Source organism: Callospermophilus lateralis, chromosome 11, assembly GCF_048772815.1.
Source record: "Callospermophilus lateralis isolate mCalLat2 chromosome 11, mCalLat2.hap1, whole genome shotgun sequence".
Classification (NCBI taxonomy): Eukaryota; Metazoa; Chordata; class Mammalia; order Rodentia; family Sciuridae; genus Callospermophilus; species Callospermophilus lateralis.
In genome coordinates this window covers 69,324,298-69,339,321 of record NC_135315.1, presented here as the reverse complement: position 1 = coordinate 69,339,321, position 15,024 = coordinate 69,324,298, and the positions used below count along the sequence as shown (strand labels likewise).

General features: G+C 46.8%; 1 protein-coding gene across 1 annotated transcript in view; it reads left to right on the top strand.

Moving 5' to 3' along the window:
* The window catches only part of LOC143410587 (rho guanine nucleotide exchange factor TIAM2-like), a gene marked incomplete at its 5' end in the record, with an annotated part of 81,616 nt that overhangs the window by 41,327 nt on the left and 25,265 nt on the right, over positions 1–15,024 (top strand). The window lies entirely within an intron of this gene.

The following is a 15,024-nucleotide window of genomic DNA, read 5'->3' as shown; positions in this document are numbered from 1 at the left end:
TACACCATTTAGGTGAAAAGCTAAGGAACCTTCCTTGGAAGGGCAGCGTGTGGAGCATTTGAAGCGTGCCACTTTTAGAGAGATCTGAGCCTTCTTGACGTCCTGCCTCGTCTCCTGTGCACACAGAGTGAACCAGACCTCTGTGGCATGTAGTTCTCTGAGTCCAGGCTGGCTGAATCCTCATAGCCTGTTGCATAAGGAAAAGAAGAGGCAGACCCCTCTATTCCTGTGGACGTTCAAGCTTTGGCTGCCAAATGAGGCTCATCTGTATTTCCACCTCGGATCCTCTTCTTTTGTATTGGGCTAAAAAAAGAATTATATTCCTGACTCTGTTCCTCCCTATGAAGGAATAAAACCATCCAGAATGACCACATCCTGGTATCTCCTTTTTAGCTTGCTCTATTAGAGACAACTGTTTGATTGACAGCATCCTCCATTTTTGGGGGGGATTGGTAATACACGTGCATGGTGTGAAATCCCAGCAGTGTAGAAGGTTGAACAGCCATGCCAAGTGCCCTGGGATTGGGTAGCGCAGTGGTTAAAAGCATGGACATTAACCAGACATCCTGGGTTCAAGTCCTGGCTCAGGCTCTTCTGCTTCCTGGATGTGTGACTTCAGGCAAGTCACGTGACCCCTCTGTGCAGAGTTACAGCAACTGTAAAGTGGTCTGGGATTTTTATGGGGTTAGTGAGGAAATAGGAGGAAAACACTAGGTGGTGCTGGCACATGGCTACAATATGTGTGTTAAAGAAAATGGATTAATTCCTCCTGCTTTGTTCTCAGCCCCCGAGTTTCTCCTTCAGGGGCAATTGTTGTTCTTAGTGTCTTTCTCATTCTGGTCTGGGGAAGCTTAAAGTGGGGGGAATGATGGGGTATTTTCCTGCTTTGTTTTTATAGCACTACCTTAGTATGTGACTGTGGTAGGCAGAACGACGGTCTCCTTCAAAGTGCCCAGACCCTAATCCTCAGAACAGCAAATGAGGCAGCAGGGAGTTACGTGGCCAAAGGAGCTTTGTGGATGGGAGGAAGTGAGGGGCCTGAGAAGAGGGACTACTCTGGGTTATCTGGGTGGCGCATAGTCCACCCAGGGTCGTAGGAGGGAGGCAGGAAGGCCAGAGCCAGGAGCTGTGCCCCGTGGTCATGTGACCGGACCACGAGCCACGCCCTGCAGGCGGCCTTTGGAAATTGGTACTTGAAAGGAGAGAAACAGTTTCCCTACGTGGATCCAGGCGTCCAGAGGGAACCCAGCCCTGCCGGCCTTGGCCTTCCGACCTCCAGAACTGTAAGGTAACCCGTTTGTGGTTGTGTCTGGGGCTGTGTTTGATGGCAGAGATGCAGAAATGGAGAAAACACAGCCCTACCTTCAGGGTGCCGGGCTGCAGGTGACGTGGGCACCGACACCCACTGCAGCGACCACTCTGGTTTCAACAAACTTGGTGGGCTCCTTCTGGATCCTTTACTGCTAGAGATTATTGAGGACCCCAAAGAGCCCTGGTTACATAGCTGTTTATTGTATTAGAAATTTAAACTGAGAAGAATCTCAAAAATACTTCTTAATTTTAAACTTTCAATGAACCCATTTCATGAAATGTTTCTTCAAACCAAAAAAAAAAAAAAAAAAAAAAGTGGTGAGAAGAGTAGTTTTGTTCTACAGTTTTGCGAACCTCTTGATCATGTGTCTTCCCGGAGGGCCACAGGACTCTCAATTGGTTTCCTCGTGCCATGTGTTGTCATGCAGTGTTCTGGTGGCACTGTTTGAAGATGGTCCAGTCTCACCCAGATGTACGCACCCAGGAAGCCCTTTCTGATAATTGTGGAGACTGTTTTTGATATTACACCAAAACTGAAGAAATAGTCTTTCAAAGTTAGTTGCAACGTGGCATCTGAGACGGTGTTAGTGGACTTTTCTTCATGGTCACAAACATCCAGTAGGTCATCTTGCAGTTGAAATGGGTCTTTTACTCACACATTATTTTATAGCATGTATTGTTTATTTGAAAAATGTGGGCTCACTGAGTTATGTGGCTCTCAAGTATGGATGTCTTATTACTCTGTATTAAAAAAATCCACATCAAATCTCATTGGAAAAGTCTTTAAATATTGGGGAGCTGTCACACTCATAGTGGCAGATACAAAGTTTCCAAGAATCTAATTTTTGCCTGAAAGTTTGTATTATATCTGCAAATACTGCCAGTTGTTTTCTTAGAAGGCTCACTCTGTACATTTTAAAGGAAATATTCTCAATTAATTGTATTTAAAAAAATTTTTTTTAGTTGTTGATAGACCTTTATTTTATTTATTTATGTGCAGTGCTGAGAACCGAACCCAGAGCCTCACACAGGCAGGCAAGTCCGCTACCACTGAGCTCCAGCCCCAGCCCCCAATTAGTTGTATTTTTAAGTACAAATCACGTTTCACGAGTTCAGTTTGAAACTCAGTTGTCTGAGTGCTTTTCCTCACAACCACCCACGTCCCTCCTTTGGCCTGTGGCAGGAGAGCTGTGTGCACTTCTCAGCTGCATTCTAAGGGTCGAGATGTAGAAAGCTTCATAATTCGTGCAGCTTCGTAGGGGAAATTCCATTCTTAAGTGAAACTGGAATGCTTCTCAGACTGAGCATGTGGCGGTGAAGAATGCAGTGGTCCCTAGGACAGATTGAAGTCACTGCCTTAAAATGTGTGCTGAGATGTCGCGAGAGTCACCTGCCAGTGCACTGCACTATCTGTGGGAATGACCTTGGAGAAAAGGGCAAATGCTGTTATTCTGAGAGTAATTTTGAACTTGGAGAGTCCTTGAAAGGATCTCGCTGGTCCCGGGATGCTAGAGGACATGCTTTGAGAAGGGCTCTTCTCAAATCTTCAGACAGCAGCAAGAGGGGCAGAAGACTCAAGTGGGCATGGTCAGGGCCACTTCTGAGGGAGGCTCTCCTTTATGTTGGACTCTGAAGCATGAAGGGGTAGAGGAGGAGGCTGAGGAAGTGGGGAGGGAGCTGGGAGCCTGGCTGTGGGGAAGAGTGTGAGACTGTAGGAGAGTCTGGTGCAAACAGGAAGGGGAGAGGGCAGCCCGATGGGCGAGCCAGGGCTAAGAAGTCGGGCAGAGAAGCCGGGTGAGATTCTCAGGGCTGGTCACATTTGTATGTAAGCAAGACAGGCCACTCTGGTGCCACTGCTGGGAAGGGCACAGGAGCTGCTCCAGCCACATTGAGACAGCAGAGGCCTGGAATGGGGTGGGAGGTGGGAGCTGCGTGTGGCAGGGCCCTGCCCGTCCTCCACCAGAGCCCATAGGTAGGCAGCGGGACTTGCCCTCCCTCAACAGGAAACTCTTTGAGCATCAATAACTCCCCAACACATAAGCAGAACCACTCAATAAATATTTGCTGGTACATTTCATCAATAATAAATAAAGAATATGGAAACGACAGCACTGAGATGTGAAAAGGAGGCCGCAGTCCCCAGCTCTTCACATCCAGCATCCTGCTCTCACAGTACGTGAACAACTATGCTGCCTCCCAGCTGTGGTCTGTTTAAAGTGTAGAAAATCAGACTTGTAGCCAAGAAGGGCATCCTGGCTTTGTTTATTCCTTGAGGTTTAATCTGTGGTGTAAATAATTTGACTGAATTTCTTTCTTTCTTTCTTTTTTTTACTTTGAAGTTGGGAAATGCACTTTTGTTCTTATTTCTGAATTCAAGGCCTTCCGTTAGGTCCATGAAGCAGCACCTGCAGCCCCTCACCCCCACAGTAGGTTGCATTACCTGCAGAGAGCACTCTCAGCCCCAGCTGAGAAACTGGTGGTCTCTGAAAACACATATTTGCCTTCTTTAACTTTTCTTTCAGGCATTCACTTAACAGCTATTTAGTGACTAGCTATTGTGTGGCAGGGACTGTTGTAAAAGTGTACAGTCAACAAAACAGGTTAAAAGAAATTCTTACACATTTTAGTGCAGGAAATAGAAGATAGGCAAAAGCATAATAAATAAATTAAGTAGTGTACTAACAGGGAAGGAGTGGAATGGAGAAGTTGGATCAGGGAAGCCAGGAACTGGAGTAGGGACTGGGGGGTGACATTGTAAATCCAGCAGACTTCAGAGAACTAGAGGCACATTGGAACAAAGGCTTGAAGGAGGTAAGGGATAGAGCCCTGGGGTCATCTGGGAGCAAACTCTCCAGCAAAGGATAATGGCAAGTCTCTGAGATAATTGGCCAGGACATTGGGACACTGTGCTAAGTCTCTCTGATTCATGTCTCACCTACCTTCAAGATAATTTTTAAATGGCTTGTAGTGAAAATCCATCTAGAAAAATTCCACAAAATTGATCAAAATTAGCAACATAGAATGATAGGTTTGAGTGACAACTTGCCGACTTTAAAGATTTTCACTCCTCGTGTAAAGCAAACACACATTTGTTTGTAAAAATAAATAAATAAACTTTGAAATACAGTTGCAGGGCATCAGTTTCTTTCAGACAATTCAGTGATGATCTGTTGTATCTTATAAATTTATTTTTGATGCTACAGTAATCACCTATGATCATTTGTAAATTATTCATTTATAAATCCTTTTTTTTGGGGGGGGGTTATTAGCCTCTTTAACATAAAATGAAGAAAATGACAAAGTTCAAATTAACCAATTTAGTTACTTCTTGGTAGCTCTAGAAAATTTCTTTGGAAATTCACATGTGACATTGTTAGCAAAATTATTGTGCATCTTCTTCTCCAAGGACAGCTAGAGCCCTGGCAGAAGATGCACAATCATTTGAATGGAAGGACGTGTTATCGTCCACTGCTTCACTTACCTTTCCAACACGCTGTTCCCTCCTGAATCGCCAGCTGTGAATTGAATTCCGACTTCACGTTTCTGTGGATGAATGACCGCGTCAGGCTTCTACGAGCTTTAGGTGTCTTTTTGTGGTAGTATCAGCAAATTCATTAAACGTCATCATTTTTATTTTATAAAAATGAGGGGAAGAAGGGACTATAGATGTTGGTAAGAAGCCTAAGTTTAGTACTCATGGCTTAAGTGCCAGCTGTCAGGTGGGCCCTGGCCAGCAAGCCTTCAGCACTCCATGGTTGTCCTTCGGTCTTGTGGAGGTCAGTTTGACTTAGCTGAGAAAGGAGACGGAGAGGTGTGACAGGGTGTTTCAAGGTGAGATGGGAGGTAGATTTCATGAGTCTTTGAGGAATCCAAGATTGGGATTTGGCAGACTCTCTACTCGCCTCTGCACGTGTCTTTTAGGACTGTGTTCTGTGAAAGGCAGGGGCTGCCCGCAGGTGGAGAGTCCTGGGCTCTCCCCGTTTTGAGCTCTGAAAGGACTCTGCCTGTGCACGGGATGGAGGAGTCAGCACCTACTGCCTACACGTTTACCTATTGCTGAAAATCCTGTGAACACGGGGACGTGGTGGAAGCCAGAGATGTTTGAGACGCAGCGCTAGCACACTTCTCGGTCAATTGCAGGTGTGGAGTAAATAGTGACAACCAAAAGGAAGGTGTCAGGGCTGTCGCTGAGAGCAGGCTGTGGGCATAAGCAGAATCCCCGCCGCACACTTTGAGGCTCCAGGTCTCTTCCTTGGTCTACTGCAGGGAGAGAGTGGGATGTGACTGAGGTCTCCACTTACTTCAGCACATGGAGGGGACTCTGAGCTGGCCTTTGGCTGTGCTGGGCTGGGAACGGGATGCTCTGGCTCTGAAGAGCCTGACCACACATCCCAGCAGCCTGAGAGTCCAGCCAGTGTCCCACATCTGTCCTGCTTGCCACTGCAGTGGGTTGATTGGTGTTTATGATCTAGATAAAGTGAAAAACAACTAAAAAGGAGCAGGAGCATCTGTGTCACCAGGCTAGGTCAGAACTGATAGGGAGATGCGTTTTCATTGTGAAAGGCTAGGTCCACAGGAGTCACGTCTGGACTCTCATCCCCGGCTTTGTTCAGCATGAGCTGGGGCAGGTGGATCTGATTTCCATTACTGCAATTCCTAACAAGGGACTGGACAAGACAGTTTAGTCTTTCATTTCTCTCTCTCTAAAATTCATCTATTTTCATACGATTAACAGAACAATTTAATGACTGCAGGAATGCTCATTTCTTAGGAAAGGTTATAAAGTGAAAAAAAAGCCATGTAATGGATCAAGAATTCCATTTAGTTTTGTAGGCATCTCTTTACCTCTTTAAATAGAGTCAGGTCTTGACTGCTGTGAAGAAGGTGTTTGTTAGGGCTCTGGAATAATAGCAGGCTGTCTCAATATAAAGATCACAGAGAGCCTTAAAAGCACTAATTACCCCTTGCTTCACCCTGATGGAGCAGAGATGTTATTATCATTTCACTCTCACAGCTGGGTAAATCAAGGCACAGAGACACGGGAAGTCCCTGGGAACTTGGAGAAGGTCACAGTCAGTCTCGGGGAAGGACAGTCCTGTAATGCCTTGCTTTTCCCTCCACATGGGGAAATGTCTGGATTTTAACCTTGTCTTTTTTTTTTTTTTAATCTCCTTTTAAAGATTTCTCTATTAATGCACATAGAGTAAAACCCACTAATAATTTGCCCTTTAGGAGAGCAAATTTAGATTTAACTGAACTCATGATGGCCCTTGTCATCTCATCTCCATTCTTGTCTGGGGACTGGGGGTGGCGATTAGGAACTGCCTGCCTTGTGATCATTGGTGAAAGATGAGTTGCTTGTAGTAATATTTTCACTATCTTTATTGTTGTGCAGTGTGTACATGTGTGCGTGTGTGTATGTGTGTGAGTGGGATTTGTACTGAGTCTCACACATGTTAGGCAAGTGTTCTGCCACCGAGCTACATTCCCAGCCTGTTTGTGACAGGGCTTCACTAAGTTGCCCAGACTGGGACCCAACTTGTGATCCTCCTGCTGTGGCCTCCCGAGAATCTGGGATTACAGGCGTGCACCACTGTGCCTGGCTTTGGAAGAATGATCTGTCCCCCTAGCTCCTGGTAACCACAAATCTACTCTGTGGATTGGCCGATTCTAGGCATTTTGTATACCTGGAATTGTACTCTAGGTGGCCTGTCAGATTGGATTTCTTTCACTTAGTGTGATGTTGTCTGGGCCCCTCCGTGTTGTGGCATGAGTCGGTACTGCATTCCTGTTTGGCCACCCTTTCATGTGGTAGACCAGTAGCACTCACTGAAAACAGGGTGGCTCAGCTTTCCTTTTCTCATAGCAACGTTCTCAAGTGGGAACTCATGCATACTTTTTTCTGTTGTTTTTTTTTTCCCTTGTATCTTTGAATAGAATTCTAAGTAAGTTATTCATAAGAATTTTATACCAAAACTCCACTTTATTAAAATTCTTTAAGTGTCTGAAATACAATGTTATCTATTATACACCCCTGAATATAATGAGCATGGCATTTGGTGACCCTCCCAACTCTGGAGAGTGTCAGTGTCTGGTGATACCAAAACCTTGGCTGAAGATCTCCTTTGTCATGGGCTTTATATTTTTCACTGGGGGCCCTGATGAGGGAAAGTGGAAGGGTCTCCTTTTGCAGGGGCTGAATACTCTGCCTGGGTCACAACCAGAGCTGCCTGTAGAACAAGGATGTGGGTGTTATACAGAGTCTTCTGCCACAGTCCTCAGAGGAACTGTATGCTGCAGTCAGCCAGAGGGGTGACCAGCAGCATATTCCTACCCTGATGACACCTGCCACGCTCCTGCTCCTCTTTTGACTCTAAGGGTACTTATCACAAGATAGTGAATCCAATCATTGGGCCCGCTATTAAGAAACATTTTCTACTGGCATTTCCCTCCCTTTTTCACCAAAATTGAACTGGCTTTGTCAAGAACATCATCAACTGGATTGTGACCTCAGGTTAAGTGAACTTGAGAGATTTTTGAAATTTACTTTTTTTTTTCCTGGTATGGTATTTATGCTATGATAGAATTTACTTCTTTGCAAACTTGACCATGACATTTGGTCTGCTCCTTTGAGTTTCCTAGCCTCAAGAAGAAGAAGAAGAATGCAGAGTCCTAGATAAAAATCAATCTGACCTTATCTATATTGGAGGATGTGATTTAACTGGTCATCTTTTGGTTAACAGTACAGTTTAGGACTTGATTAACTTTGTGGCAGAATCGGTGGTTTTTCTCTCACAGAACAGTTCATCTATTATTTCCAGAATTTCATTTAAACAGATGTATTTCATTGTGTCTTGCCAACTGATAAGAGAGATTTGCCTGTGTGACAGAGTGCAGCAAATGTCATTAGTGAAAGGTGTCACCAACCACTGCATTTTAAAGTAAGAACATGAATAGAATCCAGGGGAATCAGTATTAGTTAAAAATAAGCATTACTGTACCGAGTTTGCACATTTAAATTTTAAAATTGGGAGGCTCTAAGCCTCTTTGCAAAGGAACTCGCTGTTCAGTGTGCTCTTTGTACCATAACCATGTTGTGAGCATTTGTGCAGAGTTTTGTAGCAACGGGTGAAGCTTGGAGAACTGAACAAGAGGTTTAAATTTGTACTTAGAAAATGTTGATGTTCCTCAACTGGACTTTGATTTAGCAAGATATTTGTCTTCTCTTAAAACTGCACTTGTATTTAAAGGAAGGAAGAAATCAGAATAATGTCTAGGTTTGTTTTCTGATCTAACTTTCTTTGATTCTCTACAAGCTGTTCATTTATGGAATTGCCCAGTGGAAATTCTGAGAAATTGAAAAATCAAATAGATTAAGAGCAGAATTCACACAAACTATGTTATCTAAATGTGAGAACATAGTAGAATAAAGTATTAGTCACTGACGCATGACCAATGTCACAGTGGATTATGTAATTGAAAACTTAAACCATTTAGAATTCACTTTTAGCTTCTTTGATATTATTTAAAAGTCGTTTCCACTTTCTTTATGGAAGCGTATCCTGATTTTCACATCAGAGGGGGGTTCTAAGGATTGATGATTTAATCAGTGATACTGTTTTTGAACCTCAGATGAGAGGTCCGACTGAACATGATGGGTTGCCTGCCTGGTAGTGAGCACTCTTTCTCTTGCTTGCAGGGAGGAGACTAATACTCAGTGGGTCGCTGCTCTCAGCTGGGAGCTTTTGGTGCATTTTGCATTCTCTGATGCCACTGGACTCTCCCAGAGAAAAAGTTGAGGCTCTGGCCAGGGGGAGAGGCAGAGGCAGGTCCCAGAGAAGGTGGCATTGCCAACCACATGACACCTTGGAAGTGTGTGGGTCTGGTTTGGGGGATGCGTGTGCATAGTGGTCTGAGCCAAGAGCCAGCTTCCCTCACAGCTGGAAGGTGCTTTGAATTTTCTAGAAGTGCGGACAGACCAGCAAGTCAAGGGAAGCATGTCCTTTGTTTTGTTCAGAACTTTGCATAGAGTTTTCCCCTCTTTGGAAAATTGAGTCCTGATGGTGACCTCCAGGACAGCTGGCTGTGGGTGATCTGTGACAGAGCTTGACTCTGTGGCTGTGATTCTCTGCAGTGCTCACGGTGGGCCACTTCCACACGGGTTCTGGAGTGGTTGGGTCCATTCTTTGCACATTGAAACACATATTTTATAAAATCAAAAATTACTTTTCATATATTTTTCTCCCTGTGTTACTGCTAGGACAGCATATTTTTTTGTGGGTGTGTATATTTTGTTTTAATAAAAACACAGGTAGAGGTAGATTATATTAAATGTGATTTTTATTTCAGGGTAGTATAAGCATATAGTATCAAAAAGGGGGCTCTGGCTCTGATAGTATTGACAAACAGTGTGCTATAATATATACCTTGAAACATGGAAAAAAAACAGTTGAAAAACAGCTTCCAGGGCGTCCGTGGTAGAGCATGTGCATAGCATGCATGAAGCCCTGGGTTTAATTCCCAGCACCAGGAAAAAAAAAAAAAAGTTCCCCCTCTGCTGCCCGGGCCGCCGTCCCAGGAATCCTCAGTTCACCAAGGGAAGCGGAGCTTCTCTTGACACCACGGCTCCTGTCTTATTCTGTTCGTGCTGCTGTAACAAACACCTCCGGTGGGTGATCTCTGAGCAGACCTACCTGGCTGCAGCTCTGGAGGGGGAAGACCCACCCTGAGGCACTGGCGGGTCTGGCGATTCTGATCCAGATGGTGCCTGCGCTCTGCATTCCCACATGGCAGGAGGTGGAAGAGATGGCGTGACCCACCCCCCAGAGCCTGTTGTACAGTGACATTAATCTGGTCACCGGAGCCCCTCATTAGGCCCCATCTCCCAGCACAGACCCTGGGGACAGTGCTGTGCTGTGGCATCCCTGCTGGCGTCCCCCTGCAGCCTAATCCCAGGGAAGCCTGCCCGACTCTTCAACACGAGTTCTGGGGGACACGGTCGCATCATAACAACTAGGAACCTTAACTTCTCAAAAAGTCTTACTGTGCCCCAGAAGAAAAAAACAAATGTTCTCTCATCTTGTGTTGGTTCAGAAGTCGGTCGCCTCGATTTCTCGTGTAACTGCTGCCCCAAGGATGCAGGAGGCATTCTCAGACTTTTGACCAGAATCCTTGAGACAGTTGCCTGTCCTCGGGAGGCGCATCCCTGGCTGCTGCTGTGGCAGAGAGCCCTCCCTTCCCTGACAGCTGCACACCACCTGGGCTCTCTGGGTCTGCTGGCAGCCCCTTGGTGGTGTCCAGGGGCTGGGAAGAACTTTCATGCCAATCTCTTGCTACCTAGTTGAGTAGGGAGGAGGCAGCCAGCAAGATGGGATCCTGGGCTGGCCACAATCAGGTGGCCCAAACATGAAAGCTGCCCACAGTTCCAGGCTGCAGGTGGGATGTTGGCCGGGAGACCACTGCAACCAATTCCCTCCCGGGCTTCCCCACACCACGCTTCCCAGGGAGCTTCCCCATGCCTGTCAGCCCCAGAGTGTACTGATGCTTCTTATCTGGCAGGGGAGGGAGACAGCAAAGCCTGCACTCCTGCACATCCCCTCTGCTAGACTGGATTGAAAGTGATGTCACTGTATAACTTTGAATTCAAGATTACGAGTTGTGTGGGTGAGGCGACCTTAACTTTAACATGTTAATGATGTTTCTATTTTTAAGTCGGTGCCCAGGATGTTAGTTTAACACAGGTTTTGCCCTTTAATTGTAAAGGATTTGAGGTTGCCAGCTACTTGGCTGACAGTGGCACTTACGGGGTAGGTACTGACGCATTGTTCAAGAGGAAACTGAATTACGAGGTGTCTCATACCTAAAGCCCCGTGTTTCCCCCTCGGTTGTCTATATGGAAGCGCAGGGCTCATTTTTCCTGCCTGCCTACCTGCCTACCTGTCATCCATCTCTACAAAATAATTGTTAATTAAATGAGAAAGATGGGTGGGCCTGGGCTCATTGTGGCACCTGATCTAGCACCTGGTGGGTGCTCAGTGCCAGGCTCTGGTGGGGGAATCGGTAAATCCAACAGGTGGGTCCACATGGGAGCTAATCCCATAACCCAGGACGCTGCCGCCATGCTCAGTCAGCTACCTAATAGACGCTTTCGTTGGCCACATTAAACGTTAGGTTTTCCAAATTGCAGGACTTCACCCCAAACTTAATTTCCACAAGGAATAAGATGAGAAAGACAAAGGGTGTATCTAACAGAAAGAAATAGTTCTCCTGGGTTTACAATTTGGTTTTCTCTTCTTTTAAATTGATTTACAGTTGTATATAAATAAATTTATGTTTATATAAATAGAAAGAGGTTTCTGGACACTGGAACTTCATGATGCTGAGTGTGGGGAGGGCAGGAAGCAGATGCTTCGTGTTTTCCCCAAGGAATGAAGAGCTCTGGGAACACGTCACAGTGTATGCATCCTGATGAGAAGGCTCTGCCAGGTGGAAGCCGGTTTTTTGTAGGATATATTTACTCCTGTTAGCAGCCCATGCTCAGGATGTGGGTGGAATGTAAGTGGGGCTATGTAGGCATCTCTCTCCAGGACAGGATGCCTGTTTAAATCAGCTTTGTAAGTAAGCATTCGGATCTTACCAGCTTACACCCTTTTTATAGCTAATCTTCCATCCTTCCAGAATGTACTTTTTCCTTATTTATTTCTCCTCTAGAAAGAACACTCAGGCCTGCTCCTTTTGCAGGTTCTGGTGAAGTTTAGACTCTGGGAACTGGGTCGGCAGCCATGGGCACCGTGGAGTTTGCCTCTCCCCGTGCCTTGTCAGTCTCCTGGACAGCTCTGGCACATTGCTGGTCACCACAGGGCCTCTGCCTATGCCTCTGTGAAATCTGGGTGGTGGACTGTTCTGAAATTTTCTGTCTTGGAGATCTCAGAAATTGTCCGGAGCTGCCTCTTGGGTCCCAGGAGTTGGTTCCCGAGGCCATCCTGCCCAGGCTCATGCCTCAGAGGAGCCCAGCAAAGCTCCCTGGAGCTGAGGGCAATGGAGATGTTAGGGGAGTCTCGTGGGTTGTAGCTCAGCCTTTGTCCTGGGTGTGCTGGGTTCTGACAGGAAGCGTCTCAAATCTGTTCCCAAGTAAATGCCCCACCTTTTCTCCTGCTTGCTTGAAGCATGCGGTTTCAGAACCTGAATGAGACTCTCTCTGTAAGAAACAGTGGCTCAGGGAGTTTCCTACATTTTAGTTTCAAAGTTTTGTGCATAAACTCGATGAATGACTTAGAATTTGCCTGGCACCTGCTGTGACATCTCCCGTGCTATTTTCACTAGCGTCCATCTGGCACTGCAGGCTCCCAAGCTCCGTATGCCCTCGCCATGCCTGACTCTTCATGGGACTCAAGGTCTCTCTCCCCTCAGTACCTCCAGCCTTTGGAGCCTGCTGGTGACACAGTGGGTGTCACAGCAATCTCCATCAGGAACGAATGCGTGTGTGGACTGTGCCATGGTTCCTGGGCTTGGTGAGCTCTTTGGAAATGCCAAGCTCCTTGTTTATAAGGTAAAGACAGCCATATTGCAGGTCAGGTTCCATAACCTAGGTGATGTGCTTCTGCACCGGCTGGCGTGACAGTCTCCTGCTTTCCTCAGATTCCCTGTGAAGACAGGTAGCTCCTTCAGGGGCCCTGCCCCTTTGCCGTAGTGTTTCCAGGTTCTCTCCAGGCATCTCCCTCAGTACCTCTCTTTTCTGTGTCACTTAATAGGTGACAGAGAGGAGACCCATGGCATCCTCCTCCTCAAACTCTCTGCCTCCACGTACTTTCTTGCTATTCCTCTAGGCTGTGTCCACTTGGATCCTGTCCCATGTACCTGCAGCATTTCTGGGACTTTCCGATCTGTCCGTCTGCAAGGTCTTGCCGTCCCAGGTTGCCTCCCCTCCCTGCCCCAATCTCTGCTGCAGCCACACTCAAGCTCCTGGTCCTGCCTGCTCTCTGCTGTCCATCTTCACCCAGCTGTGTCCACTCCTGGAGCCCCTGTCCTCACTGCTCACCTTGTCATCTTCCCCTCTAAGACAGATCTTAAAGGGGAAGGTGACAAGGTTTAAAGATCTCATTTTAAATTTTCATTTCAGATTCAAAGATCTCGTTCAGGAGTCCCCTTTTGGTGACCTCTTCTGAGGCCCAGGGAGGAGGACTCTCTTGCCCAGCATCCCCGCTCGTCCCTGTTCAGACTGCTCATGTCATCTGTGAGGCTCTGTCATGCTCATGCCCCTCCCCCCTGCCCCCGCCAGCCACCTCTCCCAGAAGCAGACTTGGGGACTGTCTGTCTGACTTTTGTATCACTGTGCCTGCCACAGTGCCTGGAAAAACAGGTAGTGCTCAAGAAGTGTGGCTTGAGTGGATGGATGGACAGAAAGATGCATCTGTGCTGAACCCACGGGAAGGAGGGCTGTTTTCCTCCTGGGAAGGGTCTAGTTGGTCTCCCAGGAGAGCATGGTGACTGCAGTAGAGGTGCGCTGGCTGGTCACTTTGGAGGGCCTTGGTTACCCGCTTCAGTCTGCTTGCCTCTGCAGTGTGGCATCGAGGCCAGGACCGCTCAGCCTTTGTGATCAGCTCTGCCTTATCCAGACTAACTTAGCTCTTCCCTAACATCACTCAAGTGTGACTTGGATTATCTGGTCTTTTTATGGGTGGGATCAGGGTATTGGAAGAGGCAAAGGGAAGAAGAAATTAGAGCTGCCGAACTGTGTAGCTCATTAAGATGCGTTCTGGACACGCCCACTCCATCTTATAAGTAAGTGCCTGTAGAGTGATCGGTAATGTCAGTGCGGATAGGGTGGTATCATCCCTACCCATCTGTTGTCCACCTCCTAGGGCTCTCGGGCCTTCTTAAGGTCTTCCAGAGACCACACTGCCTGCCTCAGGCATGCTGGACAGTTTCTCTGCAAGTTTGCCCATGTCTTTTGGGCTCCAGCAACTGGGACAGAGTGGCTTCCTGCTTAGCTGCCTGGAATCAGAAGCCTTCCGGTTTTCCCTAGGTGATGGCATCTCCTGTCAAACGCCAGCTCTGGAAGGAAAGCCTCTGCTGTGTTTAGCTAGAGGCAGGTCTTTCCATCTCTCTTGAATTCGTTAACTGGAGAACAGAGGAGAGGTGGGTGTGTGTGGCTGTAGCCTGGGAAGCCGTGTGCTCTACCTACTGCTAATTATCCCTTTACCTTTCCTCTAGAAGTTAACAGGATATGGTCTAATATTTTCAATTTAGGGTGAAATCATGGTTGATGCCTGAAAAAATTATTCTTTCAGGTGAGCAAGAAATGGATTGCCATGTGTCTATGATATTACACTATTAGTTTTCTAAGAGATTTCTGGTAATTTTGCCCTCTCTTAGCCAAAAATAGAGGCATATCAACAGAGGTCACTGCTGTTGGATTCTTTATCCAAATGAACTGTGTAAGATCAGAGCTTGGAGAAATACAGTTTGCACAGCAACGGGAGGAGTGACAAGGGCTGCAAGTCATTATTTTGATGGGGCACCTTTGACCAAAACAAGCAGAAGAGGCTGCTTCCTCAGAGCCCAGCTGTGTTCCAGAGGGCCAGCTGTGTGCGGGCTCAGACCTCAGGGTTGTGAAGGACTGCTGCCAGCGTCCCTCTAGGATGCGGGCAGTGTTCTTTCTCTGAGCCAGTCTACTCTGTCTGGCTGCAGGTGGCCAAAGTCATATATGTCTTT